General features: G+C 40.6%; 1 long non-coding RNA gene across 1 annotated transcript in view; it reads right to left on the bottom strand.

Annotated features, from left to right (window-relative positions):
* Window positions 1-1,112: 1,112 nt before the first annotated feature.
* The window catches only part of LOC149181725 (uncharacterized), a 114,893-nt gene continuing 110,005 nt past the window's right edge, over window positions 1,113-6,000 (bottom strand). The window contains exon 2 of the long non-coding RNA XR_016257558.1: window positions 1,113-1,650. This is a non-coding gene — a long non-coding RNA (uncharacterized LOC149181725). The remainder of the gene's footprint in view (window positions 1,651-6,000) is intronic.

Below are 6,000 nucleotides of genomic sequence, written 5' to 3'. Positions count from 1 at the left end.
ACAAACAGTAAAATCTTTGGTGATATTTTTGTTAAAATGTTAAAATTTCTAATATTTTATATAATTTTCATAAAAAAATTAGCTATTTTCAAAGTAAAATAATTTTATACTATAAAATTTCAGCAAATAAATTTAAAAAAAAATGCTAATAAAAAAAAATAGAAAATTAACCTACTTAAAAGTATTAGCCCTAAAAATTTTCCTCCCTAACCTGGTTACCATAATGTCTACTGACAAGCACAAGTGCTGAACCTGATCAACTATTAGAGATGGCATTGGTGTAATACCATCATCATTAAAATACTAGCTCAACGCAGAAGGAAGAGGAGGTAATTTTAGACTGATTCTGATACCACCTTTTCTGTTAAAAAACAAAATATAAACTTTATATCAATGAACATTGTAAAATCATTCTTTAAATTTCACCATAGTTATCCCACGACAAATTCGTCAATGGATAGAATAATTTACAAATGCCTGAAGACTGAATCTTATTAGACTAGTTTGTATTTTCTCTCATCTCAGATAAACGCCATCCTAATCCTGGATGACCTTTCAATGCTACAACACAGGCATTGCTACATGTATCTGGTTTTGCGATGAAAGGGACAAAATATCTTTATTGCAGCGGACATGCCGATTGTCAAAGCCGGTATTCTAGCCACCATTACTTGGCATTAAATTAAGCTAGAGGACGGGAATGAAAATTTTCTGTTGAATTAAAATGTTGACAAACTCCAGATTTTAACAGTTTATATGATGTCACCACAGGATGAGAAGTGAATAAACATCCAAAAGCAGAAATTACAAATATGTGTTTCTTAATTGTTGTGCAATATTGAAATAGCTTCGATCCTATCAAAAGTCCAATACTCAGTTTATCCCTTAAGATTGCTTTTCTCGTTATTAAAATGATTATTCTGTCAAATTTGATCATATGATCTAATATTTGGTTGGATAATATTAGAATGTGCTCGAATTGGAAAGGTGTTGCCCAAATCAAGGATCCATGAGCGTAATGTGGCTCAGATTGGAAGTCACGTCAGGGTTTTAGAGATGATCAGCACCTGCATACAATCCGGAGCTTTGGACTTGTTTTATGGAAGAGGCCCTGATCTAACATTTGGCTGCATTTTTTAAAATGGCTTTCAAAACCATAACTAAAAGACAGCTAGTAACTGAAACATCTACCACCAAAAATACAGATGGCATAGTAAGGTTTGAAGGGAACAATTGTCAAACATCAACATGATCACAAGGACATTTAAGAGGCACAAAATCGTTGCCCGAGCTATCAGTAGCCAAATGCGTAGTCCTGCGTTGGAACTTCTGAAGGACATCTGCTGTCCAACCTGCCAAATAAGTCTCATTGTGTCCAACTTGCCCATCTTTATGAAAATCGAAGCAATGCAATATTCCTTTCTCAGGGTTTGGGCATGCAGGTCCCTCTTTGTCATGCCACGTGCCCTCATGCTTTATTCCTGACCAACTTGCAAGCCATTGGAATACATTTTGTCCATTTCCTGCAAATTCTAACCAGCCTTTTGGAAACATTTCCATCACAAAACTCTCCTTTTCCATGAAGATCATGTCTGCTAGTTGAGCTCCGTGAACAGTTGCCAGAACATCAGTTGTACTCATCACACTGACCTGCGGGAAAAAAATGGTCAACTGTTTCAGATCAGACTTATATACCTTATATACTCACAGGCACAAGCAATGAGATCATAAAGCATTAAGTTAATTTTGTGTTACCATTGCCTACAAACATTAGTGAAGTACTTTAAGAGTTGGATATTTAGTTATGACTGAGTAAAAGTATGTTTGGGACTCCGAAATGATGTATCATTCCCAAATTCCGATGGTCACAAGAAACTTTTTATGATCTGATTTTATGTACAAAATTGGCTACAAATTTTTTCTCTACAAGCATTTTGAGCTGACTCTGATCTTGATAAATGTGTGACTTTTCTTTCCTAGAGCTTTTTAGATCCAAAAATGAAAAAAAATCTAAGATTTCAGTTAGTAAGAGGCTTCAATCATCCAGAGGGAGAGGAAACTGAGGGCACTAAAGATGAAGTTTGTTGTAGTACCAGGGCTTATAGATAAATGTTCAATGTCAAGATTGAAAATAAATATACTAATTTCAGCTGCAACTTTTCATAAATTGTTGTAGTTCATCCTTGTCTTCCCTAGCTTTGTGGTTTTATTGATTCTCTTATGTAAGCTCTACTTCAAAGATTAATTAAAATAATGCATAACATGCCATCAGCATTTTGTTATTACAAATTATATACAGCTATGCTTCATTAATACTTATGGATGTAGATGTTTTTTATTTTACATACAAAAAACCTAAAAAGTGATACAGCCTGCAAGAGAGTTTCAAAATAGCAAAAATAGTCCAGAACAACATGCTGATTGAGTCCTAACAGTATGTTCCTTTTCCAGATGCACAGACTTGGACAGTCTAGCCGTAAGACATAGTTATGCACAGACATGGATGATCTAGCCATGTCACATAATTATACTGAGCCAAAATTAAGAAGGATGTTTAAAATTTAAAGGCAAAAATGTAGAAGCCTGATAAGTTTAAAGTATCTTCTCCAACAGCTTGCAGATAGGCACCATGGAATTCTACAGTAGAGCAGATATGTGCTAAACCAAGTCACCTAACACAGGGACAAGGAACACGAAGGACATGGGGATTCGAGTGTCGGACACAGACACATCGACCCCCCGGAACAGGACACGTTATATATTATTTTATTAAAATATATATATATATATATATATTAAAAATTAGATATTTCTTACACAAATTCTCATTGATTCAAACATAGATCTTCATCTATATGTAAGTTTTACAAAGTAACATTATGCATCAAATACAATTGTGACATAAATGATGTTGAAGTTTCTAAGTCTACCAGTTAGAAACCCTCCATGCACTTTACTGATTTATTCCTACCTACTTGTTCCGTTACGTAACAAGTATTTACAATGTAAATACCGAAAATAAACACCAGTGCATGCTCAACATATTAAAGGTCAACAACTGAAGAAAACATAAACAATCACACCAAATGGCACTATTATTTTTGGAGCGTCTGCCTTTTTGGACTGCGTCAGCCTCTCTCTGCCCAGCATTGGCCCTGCGTCACCCTGAATGGGTCTGCGTCAGCCTCAGGAAGCCCTCTGCATCAACAACGCTGGCCTCTCTAAAGCACTATGCAGCTCTTGGCTGCCTCTGCGTGAGCCCTAGCTGCTACTGCGTCACTCTCTCTGGCTCCTGTGCTACTCTCCTGGCACTATCTCTGCCTCTCTGTCTCTCTATACTCAATGCCCCTCAACTACAACTTCGATCATTGATTCTAATACTTTTCTCGTTGACATATCAACGGCCGAGATTAAGTCCCTAATCAACGGCTAAGATTAGATCTGGCTTGATCCATGTCTTTTGGACCATTCTAACACTATTTTTTATTAATCCACATTAATATTTTAATTTCCCTATGTTTAAACTTAGGGACTCCATTAAAAATATTAATTATTTTAATATCTCCTAATTGTTTAGAATCTGCCCAAACCCTTTCTGGGTATTGGAAATCTCATGTTCCCCAACCTCTCCACCAAATTTCGTGGCTAGAACACATCCGATGCTACCACAAATCAACACTCCCTTTTAGCGAGGACTGTGCTCTAGTAATATTGCTCACTGAGTATTACTTTGATCATCCGACATCAATCCCTGTGCTGATGCTAGGCCTGTTGCCCACCATCCTCTGCACTATTGTATCCTGTACCGTTACCCATGGTTCTGCCACTACCACTACCACTGTTGCATCTACACGACAGCTCCCTCTACATCCGTGTTGCTGCTGGTCCTTTCTCCCAACACTGCATCCACACTACAACTTCTCTTATCATGTTGCATCGTGTTGCCCAATGTTGCACTGCAACTCAGTCACTGAGAAGTAAGTAACTGATCTCCCAACTTTGACATCTTTGTTGGGCTAGAGACACCCATTGATGCTGAAGCTCCCTTTGTCGCTGACAAGTGCTCACTCTCTGACCTCTGCACTGCTGCAACAACTCCCTGCATCTCACACTGTTTCACACCTCTCTTGTGCCATCCTGCACTAGTGCACACTCCCATGCCTCTCGCATTGCTGCAGCCTGCTAGCCTCGCGCTATCTCGGGACTCCTGCACTGTAGCTCTCTCTGTTGCTCCATCCACATTCGTCTCTACCCACATCAGCCAGTCCTGCTACTTCTCATCGGGGCTCCTGTAGCAAGGTCTAATCCAAGAGGCTGGGTACCTTGAGGATCCTGCCCTTCATCGCCTGTAGTCCGCCTAACTACAGCTCAATGTCTCCCCACTTCCGCTCAAGTGGTGCGTGTGCACTCATGGCACAATCATCATCCGTCTCCACTTCCTTCTCTGCCCTTGCTAGCACTGCCCTAGTCTCGGAAGACTCTCCCTTACTCTTCTTCCTTGGACATTGGGTCACATAATGACCCAGCTCCCCACAGTGGAAGCACTTGATCTTGTAGAGATCCTTCTTCTTCCGCTTTTCTTGCTTACCCTCAGATGCTAGGGCAACATCTTCCTCCTCTTCCTTTTTGAATTTGATCCCCTTACTGTTGCTTCATGCCTTTGACTGTCGTCTGATCTCTTCTTGGCGAAGAGACGCCCACATCTCATCCCAAGGTAGAAGTGTCCCTCTGCCCAGTATACTCTGGACAAATACCTCCCAGTCTTCTAAGATTGCATTTAGGGTTGTCCTCACCATCAATTCTTGATCCAATGTGGCTTCTATAGCAGTCAACTGATCTCGGATCTCATTCAATCCTCTGAGAAAGGTGTCAATCGGTTCTCCCTTCTTCATCTGATATGACCTCAGTTGATTCTCTAGTAACATCCTTCTCTACACAAAAATATGTTGGTACAATTTCTTTAGGGCCTCCCACATCTCATATGTCATTTCCTTCTCGGCAATGTGTGGTATTACATGGTCCTTGACCCCGTCAAGGATGATGCTCTTGGCCCTCGCCATTGCCTTCTCATACTCGTCGTTCTCAGCTAGGTCGACTAGGATAGATATCGTCTTCAAGGCGAAGTGCTTGACACGATTTTTGTCAAGTACAGATAAGATTTTGGCCTTCCAGACTGCGAAGTTTGACACTCCGTCCAGTCTGTCCTGGTCTCTTACTCCGTGTAGTGCCATGATGCTCTTCTACTTCCCTCCTGGAAGTTCTCGATGTGACTCCCTCTGAGTCTCGATTTCCCTCCTAGAAATCCTTCTGCTGATGTCGACATGCCCCCTACTTTTATCGTTTGTGCAACTGCACCATTGATCCGATTTCTCGGCTAGAAACCCTTGGTAGTACAGTACCTCACCAACTCCACTCTGCAACTTTCCCACAGCCTCCTAAACCCCAGCAACCTGAAGGTGAGATCTCCTAGGCTCTATGCAATCCCAACACCAACAACCCTGCCTCCTCAACCAACTGCGCCAACCCTCCTAGCTTTTGCATGGTTCTGCGTGAGTCTCCCTTTACTTCCCTTAGCCTCTGCGTTGCCTTTTCCTAGCTCACCCTTGATGACACAGGCACTGCATCACCCTTCCCTTGTTGCTGCTCTGCTAGAAATAGCTACTATCACTCGGGACAACTGTTTTCTGCTACTATTGCTCCGCTCGGCTGATGTCCTCAGTTCTCCTGTGATCTACAACCACGCTCTGATACCACCTTGAAGTTTCTAAGTCTACCAGTTAGAAACCCTCCATGCACTTTACTGATTTATTCGTACCTACTTGTTCCGTTACTTAACAAGTTATTTACAATGTAAATACTGAAAATAAACACTAGTGCATGCTCAACATATTATAGATCAACCACTAAAGGAAACAAAAACAATCACACCAAATGACACCGTTATTTTTGGACCAATGTCCTCGGAAAAACCCAATGCGGGAAAACCGGTGCAGCTATCTG

Source organism: Pinus tabuliformis, chromosome 3_2 (genome assembly GCF_031772625.1).
Source record: "Pinus tabuliformis cultivar Carrire ecotype Pingquan chromosome 3_2, CPIR1, whole genome shotgun sequence".
Classification (NCBI taxonomy): domain Eukaryota; kingdom Viridiplantae; phylum Streptophyta; class Pinopsida; order Pinales; family Pinaceae; genus Pinus; species Pinus tabuliformis.
Note: the sequence above shows the minus strand (reverse complement) of the source record. Positions and strands in the feature narration are given on the sequence as shown.